This window comes from Canis aureus, chromosome 5 (genome assembly GCF_053574225.1).
Source record: "Canis aureus isolate CA01 chromosome 5, VMU_Caureus_v.1.0, whole genome shotgun sequence".
Lineage (NCBI taxonomy): Eukaryota > Metazoa > Chordata > Mammalia > Carnivora > Canidae > Canis > Canis aureus.
Window position 1 is genome coordinate 49,334,475 of NC_135615.1, and position 12,328 is coordinate 49,346,802.

General features: G+C 41.9%; 1 long non-coding RNA gene across 46 annotated transcripts in view; it reads left to right on the plus strand.

The window, feature by feature from the left end:
• LOC144314152 (uncharacterized) overlaps positions 1 to 12,328 on the plus strand; it is a 240,698-nt gene that overhangs the window by 199,532 nt on the left and 28,838 nt on the right. For 28 of the 46 annotated variants that reach the window (XR_013379883.1, XR_013379879.1, XR_013379923.1 and 25 more), the window contains 2 exons: positions 1,679 to 1,774; positions 6,000 to 6,393. This is a non-coding gene — a long non-coding RNA (uncharacterized LOC144314152). Of the gene's footprint in view, positions 1 to 1,678; positions 1,775 to 5,999; positions 6,394 to 7,748; positions 7,914 to 8,570; positions 8,744 to 9,923; positions 10,033 to 10,340; positions 10,621 to 12,328 lie in introns of those variants that run through there. The other 18 variants (XR_013379910.1, XR_013379916.1, XR_013379915.1 and 15 more) reach the window with 12 other exon arrangements.

Consider the following 12,328-nt stretch of genomic DNA (forward strand, 5'->3'; position numbering starts at 1 on the left):
CCCAAAATAATATCATCCAGGTACGTAGAACCTGAAACCAGCCCATATACCACTTAACCATAATGAGTCTTAAATAGGATTCTATGCTAGCAATAAATAAATTAGAATATGGGTGATATTTATAAATAAAATTCCAAAGGAAAAATGTATTCCAGTTTCCCACTGGAAATGTAGGAAATCCATCTCATCCTCCTAATGTAGGATCTGAGGCTTCTCTTTTCACACCTTCTGCATTTTTCAAAGTCATAGAGTTTGAAACTATCAAATGCTGACAAAGATGAAGCAAAAAACTCTTGTAGATTACTTGGGGGAATAAGTAGAAACAAATATAACTGTGTTTGTCTGGGTCTTTAGAGAAGCAGATGCCAAGACTAGATTAAACGTATAAGAATTTTATTAGGGGAATGTCCTGAGAAAAAAAATGGAGAGAGCCAAGGAAGGCTGAGAGAGCCATCAGACCTTGATGCCGCCTGATGTCAGTGAAGGGAGAGAGAGAGGGTGGTGTGAGTATCGGAGATCGTGTGTGTGTGTGTGTGTGTGTGTGTGTGTGTGTGTGTGTGTTCTAATACACCCTATTGATTCTGTTTCTCTGGAGAGCCTAATACAGGACCCATCAATGACATTACAGATACAGAAGGGGCTCAGAGAAAGGGATTAAAGAGTTTGGTAAAAAGATTTATTCGAAGACAGAGGTTTTCTTGCTGTGAGTCCCAGCTTCCCCTTCAGGGAAGACATAAGATGTATAACCTCCTACTTCAAGGAATGAGGAAGGCTTCAAGGGAACCTCCCAGAGAGCTTTGAAATGTGTTGTCTGAACCAGGGGACACTGACAGCTGGTGCCTGAATCTGATAAAGCTAGCGTGGACCATGGAGTGGGTTTGACAACTGGCCCGCTTCCACTTAGAGAGCAGAAGGGCTGACTGACAAACCCACTCCTTCAGTGGGGGTTCCAGGAAAGGCTTTTGGCAATGGAATGAGCCTGATCTCCCAGAGGTTGACACCTCTGGAATCAAAAGACTCAGCAAGGGGAGCTGTCACACTACCACTCATCCTCAATTGCAAACCCAACAGGGAGAGATGGACCATGCACAGGGATACTGCTTTACCACCCTGAAGGAGTAGTAGAGGCTTACTTCCTCATCTCTGCACCATCTCTCCCCTCCCCACAGCCCCGCCCATCAGTGACTCACAACTTAGCCAATGAGAAGCCACTATACTTCCAATTCCTGATTTTGTTCAATGGACTTTTTGTTTGTAACAGCTTTCCCAATTTCCCCTTTTCCTTTCTTTACAAAAGAACACTCCTCTCCTGTGTTCTCTGGATTTGACTATGGTTTTGCTATAGCATCCATGTTTTGGATTGAAATTCTCTGCTGTTCCTTAATAAACTCATCTTTGCTGATAAAATAACTAACAGTTTTTGAATGGGAAAAAAATCAGAGGAAGGCAAACCATGAGGGATTCTTAAACTTTGGGAAACAAACTGAAGGTTGCTGGAGGGGAGGTGATGGGATGGTTTAACTGGGTGATGGGCATTAAGGAGGGCATGTGATTTGATAAGCACTGTGCGTTATATGCAACGGATGAATTATTGAAAACTACATCCAAAACTAATGATGTACTATATGTTGGCAAATTGAATTTAAATTAAAAAAAAAATAGCTGTCTTACTTTTAAGGTTAACATTACTTGATGATCAGAGGTGGGATCCAGAGGAGACCCCCAACAACTCCAAGGCTGGTAAGCAAACAGATGACTCTACCTACAGAGCCAGGTGGGTTCACTGCTTTCTTCCCGACTTTGGGGTTTGAGAGTGAGGTTTCCCCAGATTTCAAGCTCCACGATTTGTGTGTTAACTCTTTGGGCTTTATTGAGGACCTCTTTTAAGGCTCTGGTGATGTTTTTATCTCTGAGAGCACTCCTCTGGCCTTCATTCTGTCTCCATTTTGAAATTGGACTGTACTTGATGGAACTGTGCCAGCCTTTGGTCTGATTCTTTCTGGAACCATGCTGATCCTGTTGAAACTGGTGTTTAGGAATTTCTCTCTGGTCTAGAGAAAAACCTCTAAGAAATGGGATTTCAGTCATTAAAATACTTTGAGTGGCCCCCTCCTGACCCTCACTGGGCCTCTGGCTGGGTTTATGTGCAAAAACTATGGCCCCTCTACATGGACATTTATAATTAAGTGAACTGACTCAACCAAAAGTTAGAACTTCAATGGCCATTTTAGGGAACTTTTGGTCTCCCCAAACTTGTTTTACCCATAATTAAATTAGAAAGCCACAGTTCTAAAACAAACATACAAAAAAACTGAATGGGATACCCAGTGTGATAGTACCTTGAAGCACCTTGAAGCTTCTAGGTGCTTTCAGGGTTCTAAGTTTGCCTCTTTGCAAAATACAATTTCTAAACTAACGGAGGCAAATAGACAATTGAAAGGAGTCAAAATGGCTCTGGGTCCTCTTTTTTCCCTCCTCCATTTTCTTTGTTGGCAGACACCTTGTGCTCAGACGCCTCCTCCAGTGCTCTTTCCCCGTATTCCCTCTCCTGAACTTCTCTTTTCCTCCATATCTCTCCCTGCTCCCTCCTCTCCTGACCCTATTAAAACCTGCCTCTTTAAAGCTAAGTCAATAAACCTCAAGCTTCTGATGTTCCCAGGACTAGGGCCAAACTATAAGCCATAGTCAAAGGGTTTTCTAAGTGACTGAGGACCCCCCAGAGATTTGTTGAAGAATTTACCATTGCTGTTTGCACTAACCAGTTTGGTTTCTCAGATTTCTATCAGTCCACGTGCTTATTGGTGAGGACCAGGGCAAACATTGGATGAAAACAGCTGAAAAGGAACATCCTGAAGGAGATTTTGAGAAGCAAATCCCTAACTTTTGTCAAGATGGTAGAGCACTCACTGGAAATCTCCACCAAGCAGTTACCATAGCTTTTCCCAAGCCTGCTGCTTCAAACAGAATTCAGGCTTGCTCACAAAAGTCTGATGAACTTGTTAATAACTATTACGATTGACTCCAGTTTGTCTTTAAGAAGGATTCTGGTCTTCCTTTACCTGTTGGATACACCCCACTAGCATTTATTTCTATGTCTATTAACGGGCTGAACTGGGATCCTTCACTTTTAATTAAAAGGACTGGGATAGATTGGGAAACTGCTGCTCCAGATTTAGTTAATATGGCAAACTGGCTGGCTCACAACCTGAGTCGCTTAAAACAAAGATCGATAAAATTCTGTTTTCAACTCTAGCAAATGAAAGCCCCCAAACCAAACTAAAAACCTTCTAGTTTAGGGTATTATTGCAAAGAGCCAGCAAATTAAAAAAAAAAAAAAAAGATTGTTAACAGATTTATATGCACCAGGTAGGTGCCTTTGGCCCCCTAGTCAGTCTTTCCAGTGAACTCCCCAAGTTCCCAATGTCAGATCCTGGACAGGGGCTCTTCCCACTACTCCCTCTCAATCAGCTCAGCTCTCCAGATTGAAAATTAATCTCTCTGTGTCCTTCTTGACACCTGAGCTACACTCTGGGGGCTCAACCCCACTGCTCTAAAGCGGCCCCTGCTCTGGAGGATAAAAACAGTTCAGATAGTTAGGGTCTCTAATAAACCTCAGTAGGTTCCTGCCTCTGAAACTAGTTCCTTCTGTCTAAACCTTCTGAGAGATACACACCATTTTCCCCTTGGTTCTTCTGCCTCTATTCACTTATTGAGCTGAAGTGTCTTAGAAAATTATCAGGCCAGAATTTCTTTCTCCCAAAAGGAGGAAATAATTCTAGAATTTGACAATAGTAATCAAAATAGCCAACCAGGGGAAATAAATGCCCTTCGGCATCTTTTCTATGCTCTATCTCTGACAGCACTATAACTGAGTCTGGGGACACTGGTCATTTCTTCCTCTTGGGTCAGCTACCATCCTCTTTATGCAAAATTTTCAATTGACATCAGCAGAATCCTGAGCGCATTCCCCCACCAAGTTTCAAAGAGATCCCTCAAAACCTCTCTCCAGAATGAATCAATACCCTGTAAATAAAGAAGCCCTTCAAGGCTCAGAGCCTCCCTACTAGTCCTTGTAATACACCTGTTTTACCTGTAAAAAAAAAACCAATGGCAAAGGATGGAGTTTTGTCCAGAGCCTCCAAGCAGCAAAGAATACTGTAACCCCTCGGCACTCTGTCATTCCCAGCTCCTGTGTACTACCAAATATCCTTTTGCACTAAAAGCAAAATTTTCAGTGTAATTGATCCATGCAATGCAGTTGTAGTATTCCAGTTGAAAAGAATAGCCAATATCCTTTTTGCTTTAACTTGGGAAGAATGAAAGTATGCCTGGACAGTAATGTCCTACAGTTTCACAAAGGGTCCTGACTTTTCACAAACCTTAGAACCTGATTTGGATGATAGCAGGTTTTCATCAGGCTCTACGGTGTTGCAATGCACAGATGACTTGCTTTTCTGCTCCCCTTTCTTAAACCCCTTTTTGGTAAGACAGCATCCACCTGTTAAAACTTCTGGCCTTAAAGGGACAGGAAGTGTCCAAAGAGAATTAGAAGTTTGTTCAAACTCAGATTAGATACCAGGAGCAGAGCATATAATCTTGAAATAAGGACTACATTTGGACTCAGAATTCCTCTAACTAATGCAGATTTTCACGGTGTACTGATGGTTCTTATTTAAAGGATGAAAATGGTAAATATGGTGGTGACTATGCTGTTGCAATTGCAACCCCTTTTGAAGCCCCTAAACAATACCTTTACATTTTGGCTACTTCAATTTAATGCGCTGAGTTTTGACTCAAATTTGTGCTTTAGTGGAGGATAAAACTACAGACATTTACAGCAATAGTTGGTATACCTTTGGGGTTGTTCATGACTTTGAAATATTATGGAAACAATGAAGTATCTTTACATGTACTGAGAATAAAAATTATAAGTGGTTTTTACATCCAAAGTATTAGATGCCATACTCTGGCTGCTCTAGCCACTCTGCTTTTATTGACTGCTCTAGGGTCCTGGGCATTCCAGACTTAGCTCCCTGGGGGCCAAAGTCATTCACCTTCTTGATATTTCCACAAAAATGCTGCTCTCGAAACCAATAGCCAGACTTCTGTCATGATCCAAAGGGATGTTCTCCCAGATAATAATTTTGGAAAAATTGACCCAAGAGAAGGAAAGCCAGTACTAAAAATCTAATCTAATGATTGTTGGCTTGATAAAAAGAGAACTCTGGTTGGGACCAAATAACAATCTGGCCCTTTCAGAAATTCTAAAATTCTCAATACTTACCAACTATGCATACATTAAACCATTGGTTTACTGACAGAATGATAACATTTATGAGCCAGTATTGGTGGGGAAAAGTTAATAAGGCTGCAGAAAATGCCTACCTCGCTTGTCCCATCCGCCCAAAGTATAACCCAGAGAAACCAGTTTATGCAAATGGGTTTTATACAACTTACCCCTCTCATGGGTAAATATGTTTTAGTCATAGTTTGTACATTTTCTCACTGGACCAAAGCTTTCTCTTATAGACAAACCAGTGCTTTTTCCATTAGAAAAGATTATCCCACCTGGGGAAGTGCCCTTGAACTTCATAGTGATTGGGGAACCCATCAGGTGCTTCAGTTCTGACCTACTGGCCAGTTTTACACCATTTTCACTGTGCATATTATCTCTAATCCTCAGTCACACACACTAACAGTACTGTTAAGACTCAACTGGCAGCATTTGTAGGAATTTTCTAAATACCTTGGCCTAAAGCATTACTATTGTTCCATCACCCATCCTGTTGGGAACTCATGCACTCTCAACCTTTGAGATACTCAGAGGATGTCCATCGCACTTGGCTCCTGCCTTGTCTGATCCACAGTTAATAAAAGGAGATATACTTCAATAGTGTAAAGGCCTAATTGTTTCCATTAAAAATAATCATGCTTTGGTAGAGCAGTCTTTTCACAGTGAACTCCCAGGAGATAACAACCGTATGTATCACACCTTGCAGCCTGGATTTTTCATCTGTTGGAAAAGACTCCTCTGAAAAGACTCTTCAGCCTTGCTGGAAAGACCCATATCAGGAACTGCAAACCAACACTTATGCTGCCAAACTCCAGAGAATAGACTCTTGGATTCACATGATACATCTAAAGAAAGTACCAAATCCTGATTAGATCTGCACACCATCTGGTGACCTGAAAGTAAAGATTTCCTGGAATTGAAGCAGATGACATCTGACAAGACCACTTTTCCAACATGTGCAGACCAGATCTGTGTACCTTTCTCTCATTGTTGCTTCTTCTCTTTCTTTCACAGAAAGGGCTCTTGTCTGCATTTCTCAAGTCCTTGCAAACTGGGGAAAACTCTTCTTTTGAAGAGTTTTGGCCTTTTGGAAACAGCCCCATCATGATCCTGGGACAAATTAATGTTTCACTTGCTTTTTCTGACGGGTTAGAAGGTTCAGAATTTACAGAGTTTTCTTTCATCTGAACTATTAACTAACTTTGGATTCTTACCCAATTCATGGTCTGAATGTGCAACATTGTAGGCTATTTTACCAATAATACATTTGGTTCCACAGAGTTCTTTTGACAGAGCAATACTGTTTTAAACCATTTTTAAAGTTGCACCATTTTGCAAAAAGCTCATTAGCTATTGCTTCATATTTATATCTGTACTATATCTTCTCAAATGCACACAGTTCATTCTATCAATGCACTCTCGCAGTATCCACAATTTTGCTTTCATGGCTGCTTTAAACTGAGACTTCCAGGAGGCATACATAACTCTGGGTATACCTTCATGGGGAGAACTTTTCTCACCTAATTCAAAGTTAAGTGCCAAGGAATATTTCAGTTGCATACTTTCAGACGTAGAGTCCTGGTTTAGTATGGTCACATAACTTGGAATTGTTACATTACTTCTGTGTTGTATCATTATTTTAAGTTTTATACTTTATTGACTATGGAACTTTTTAAAAACTACGTACCCAGCAAGATAATGCTGGCTCAGTGATTTGAGATGATCTTGAGAAAAGGTAGACTTTAGATGGGACGTGCCTAAAAGTTTCTCCCTCCTAACCTTCCTTGTTCTTCATATGTGGCTTTAAGTGGTTTCCAACTACTTTGTGCTTTCTCTCCACCAAAGAACAGGACAACTAGTGAAGGTCCTTCCTGGCACTGAGGAACAAAACCACTAAATATAAAGAGTCTGACTATTGATCAGTGATACTTTCAAAGAAAGATCTTAATCAAAAAGGGGGAATTGTGAAAATGGATAATGGGAAACCTCACTAAAATGGAGTCAAAAGATTTGGCAGGGGGACCTCTCAGCCTACCACTGAACTTCAATTGCAGACCCAACAGGAAGAGATGTGCATTGTATGTAGATACTGCTTTACTACCCACAGGAGGAAGAGAGCCTTACTTCCTCCCCTTCCTCCCATCCTCCCAGCAGTCCTACTCACAAGAGACTCACAACTCAACCAATGAGAAGCCACTATACTTCCAACTTCCAGTTTACTCCAATGGACATTTTGTTTGTAACAGCTTTCTCAACTTCCCCTTTTCCTTTACAAAAGAGCACTCCTCTCCTATGTTCTCTGGGCTTGCCTATGGTTTTGCTGTAGCTTGCTTGTCCCAGATTACAATTCTCTGCTAGTCTCAAATAAATCCATTTTTTTTTCTGGTAAAAATAACCAGCAGGTTTTGTTTTTGTTTTGTTTTTGTTTTTATTTTTGTTTTTGTTTTTTTTTAAGGCCAACAACATCCAGGTAGAGAAGAGCGGGTGTAGGCTTTTTGTCCAGTAGGTGCACCCGGAGGTGTTGAGAGATCTCAAGAAGAGGCCAGAGACTTAGCACCTGATACACAATAATTAAGAAAAGTCATAGGAAATCACCTGAAAGAAAGGTACTCCTTTCTAGGTAAGACCTGGAGGAGAGACACCCAGTAGGATCCCCTCTCAAAAGCCCACAAAGAGAAATAAGAATGTGGAGTAACCATCTATCAGGTCTACACAGGGATGCTAGCACTGACTACTCACTGGGCCTAGAGGGCATGGGAACCCCCCAGCCAAATAAGAACTTTGCTACACCAGTGTGTCCCTTGCTTCCTGGGCTTCTGGCCAGTGTCAGAGGCTAGAGAGCTGATGGACCACACCTTTCACCACTGAGGACTTCCAGGAAAGAACAGATCTGTCTGGGGAAAGGAGGGAAAAGCCATCATCAGCAGGGGTGCAGTTTTGATATCACTGACCTGGACTTTCCAATTGTAAAGCACATCTCTGGTTGAGATTTAAAATAACTATAGGATATCTATTCCTTGTGAGGGAGTACAAAAATCACTGGCTTGGTAGTTCTCAACCATGATTAGGGAAAGATTATTCCCCACTGAACAGAGTTTAGAGAAGCAGTAGGAAAGGAAAAGAAAAAAGTTGTATTCTGATCACAATCCACATATCATACTTGTGCAGCATGCCAGCTACATTTGCTTGGCCCAGCTGGCATAACTCTTGCAACAACCATCCTCAGATCTCATCGTGTTTGAATGACAGTGATTGAGATGATTGCTTTCACTTTCAGAAAATCCTCAAAGAGGAAAATGCCATCCATGTGATTCGGAGGGAAGGAACACGGTCAAATAGTAGGAACAGGACCTGATCTAGTAGCCAAGGGGTAGGAGCCTCTGCGATTCACAACTTTTTGCATCCCCTGTCTCTTCTTGCTAACGTCGACCCTCACGAAGTCACGCTATGGTAATAAATTATACACGATTTCGTTACACAGAGGAGAAATTCTGATTCACCCAGTTTCTAAAGCAAAGCAGAGGTGTCTTTTAGCTTATCCTATTTCATTTCAGAAGCTGTGACAATGAGAACCAACGAGGTATGGAATTCCTAAAGAAAAGGGATAGGAAGCTAAAGATAGCACAGGAGGTGGGATTCAAGGTAATGAGTTAGGCCGGTTAGTGGACAAGGTAAGACAAAAGCAGAAGATGACAGCCGTCCTCAGCAACAACACATAGGTGGGGGGAAAAGGAGAAGAAAAATTTCAAGGAGGGGTAATTAAGCGACGTGTTCTCCTGGCCACCTGTCACCTAGCTAAGGGAAGCTGTTGCTCACCCAAGACGCCCGTGTACCAGAGGGGCGTAGCCAGGCAGCATAAGTCTTCAGGATGCTTGTCACCTGTAGTCTCTACCATCCGCAACTTTGATTACCTGTATTCAAGATAGAATAAGATAACACTGCCCTCTAACCTAAACCACTCTACTGAAGCTGGCAGAAAGATGAGCTCCATGACAGTAGCAAAAAAGACAAATTTTTTACATAGTCAAGTTATTATAACACATTCTGATCAGGATGGCTTTAAATTATACATGTACATTTCTTGCCAAAAGGGTTATTGAATAAGGCCTAAAGTAAAATTGAAAGCAAAAGCATAGTGAGTTTTTTCATTTTTATCTTGTGTTCCTAACTGAAGAGATTCATTTAGTAGCTGTTTCTCAGGTAACTAAACTTTGCTGTCTCCCTTAGTTTTTTATGTATTTAATTTGTCTTTAAACCTGGATTCTGTGTGAAGTTCCATAACAGCTTTGAAATATAGGCTTTATTAGGGATGTGAAAGCTGAGAATGCAATAATATTTTCTCCTTATTAACTCATCATATGATACCAAGGGGGCATGAGCGGGAGAATGAGAACCCTTGAAATCCTTTGGTTTGAGAGTTGAATAGTGTCATATTTTATTTTTTTTAAATAGTCCTATTTGTCTAAGGATTTGGGTTGTGTTTCTGCTTTCCTTCTCACTGGTTGGTGATTTTTTGGAGGCAGGATTTTTTGGTTGTTTTTTTAATCTCATTTCAGAAGATATCCCTTGTAAGGGTTGATACATGAGTGCTACACATCTCCACTTTTAACTATGGCTGTCCACTTTTAAGGGGGAGCTATGGGTGATTCTTCAGCTAACTCAAATTCCAGAAAATCAGCCTAAGTCATCATCAGCATCAATTCATTACTATATATTGAGGATGCGAACTTACAGTCTAGGTAAGCAAAAGCTGTGCAACATAACACAAAGTTTAGAAAAACCACATGAAAGATGTAAAACGTTTGAGGTCAAAGGAGCCTCAGGAGTTTGATGTAGTGAAAGAAAGTGGGCAACTTCACTTAGGTGAAGTTTAAGTGTAACTTAAAGTTTGCCTTTAAGTGTAACTTGGGCAATTCTCTGAACATCATTTTCTTCATCTGTAGCATATTGAAAATGATACCTACTATGTAAGGTTAAATGAGAGAAAGGAAGTACCTGGCACACAGCAGGTTGCTCTATAAATGTTAGTCTCTTCTCCTTCCCACAGGGGAGGCTGTGTGGGACCCTGTGCTGCAACACAGGATTAGCTCTTCATATTTTGCAAGAGGAACCGTCTGGGCTGTCTTCCTGTCCCCGGCCTGGAGCTCACACTGCAGTCATGTGTCAGACCTCTGCAAGGGTAGCAGCTGATGGAACCTTCCTGTTAAAATCTGCTGAGTGCTGGCAACCCTAGTATAGGAAAACCAAGGGAGATCACACACCCTTCAAAGGTGACTGTTTCAAAGTGACTGCTATGTTTCCATGGACTCCTCAAGGAACATTTACAGGTAAGAGTATCCAAATGGCTAGAAAGCATGTGCCAAAAATGTAAAATTTCACTATTTAAAGATGCAAATTGGGAATGTCCTGTTGGCTCAGTCAGTTAAGAATCCACTCTTGATTTCTGCTCAGGTTATGATCTCAGGGTCCTGAGATCAAGCCCTGCGTAGGGCTCTGCACTCAGTGGGGAGTCTGCTTGAGATTCTCTCTCTCTCCCTCTCCCTGTACCTCTCATGTGCTCTCTCTCTCTCTCTCTCTCTCTCTCTCTCTCTCTCTCCTTCCCTCCCTCCCTGACTCCCTTCCTTCCTCTCTAAAATAAGTTTTTAGGGATGCCTCGGTGGCTCATTTGATGGAGCGCCCAACTCTTGGTTTCAGCTCGGGTCATGATCTCAGGGTGGTGAGATGGAGCCCCAAGTTGGGGCGTCTGCTGGAGATTCTCCCTCTGCCCCTCCCCCCACTCTCTGTCTCTAAAATAAATAAATAAACCCTTAAGAAATAGATCTTTTAAAGAGTAAAAATGCAAATTAAAGGAAGACGCGCCTCTTCATATTTCAAAGTAGCAAAAATTTAAAAGCTGTCAAATGCGGAGAAAAAAGCCACAAAAACTCATGTAGATTACTTGCGGAAATAAATGGAAACAAATATAACTGTGTGTATATGGGTCTTAAGAGAAGCACACAGCAGGCCTGGGTGAAGCGTACAGGAATCTTCTTGTGGGCATGTCCTGTGAGGCAAAGCAGAGAGAGAGCAAGGAAGGTTGGGAGCAACCAGAGCATGTGGCCTTCTGACTTCAGACAAAGGGAAGGAAGGCTGACTGGTGTGAACACCTGGACTGCCTGGCTGCCTACAGGAAGGGTCAGCAAGGTCTTGGGAGGTCCTCCTTCCAGTGGCACCCTCAGAGGAGGCCAGTGTCTTCCAGAAACAGGCCTGCTTTAACATCTCCATGACGCCAGCTCATTGGCTAGGAGTAGCCCGTGGAGCCGTGGGCATGGATGCAGTGCTCTCCTCTGCCCTCTGTGATTGGAGGACTATGGGCACATCCCCGGGCTGCCATGGTCCCTTTTGGGTACACAAATCTGGCAATGTATGTTAAAAGTTTCTTAAATAATTCTGCTTTTTTTTTTAATGTTCTAAGTATACTTCTTGAGATCTGTCCTAAGGACATCTCCTAAAATGGGAAAAATAACTTGAGTTACAAAACTATTCATCAGAAGTATTTCTGATAGCAAAAATTTAGAATCGCTGTCAGTTAACCATGGCAGTGTCCACCTCATCCACTCCACTCGTTTACTTGGGCCGCTGAGTCCTGTTTTGGGTTTGTGAGTTCTCTTATAGTGATTTTTAAAAAGGTAAAATTCACTGGTTTTTCTTCCCTGTCCACCATATCTAGTTCATATCATTTGTGGTGTTAGCTCTCTTCCTGGAGCAGGTCCTCTGTCTGCATACTTTTGAGGCAGTTGGTCAGGTGGTAAAGAGTTTTTCCTGAGTCTGCTGGGTTGTGATTGCTTTTTAACTCAAAATCATCTTCATGCCAGAGCGGTCCATCTTGGGGCGGCTTGCCCTTGGTCCCTACAGCATCTAAAACAGAAATCTAGCATCATTTTTTAAAAGATTTTATTTCTTTATTTCGGACAGAGAGAGAGTGAGCACAAGTGGTAGGGAAGGACAGAGGGTGAAGTAGGCTCCTTGATGTGCAGGGAACCCACCACGGAGCTC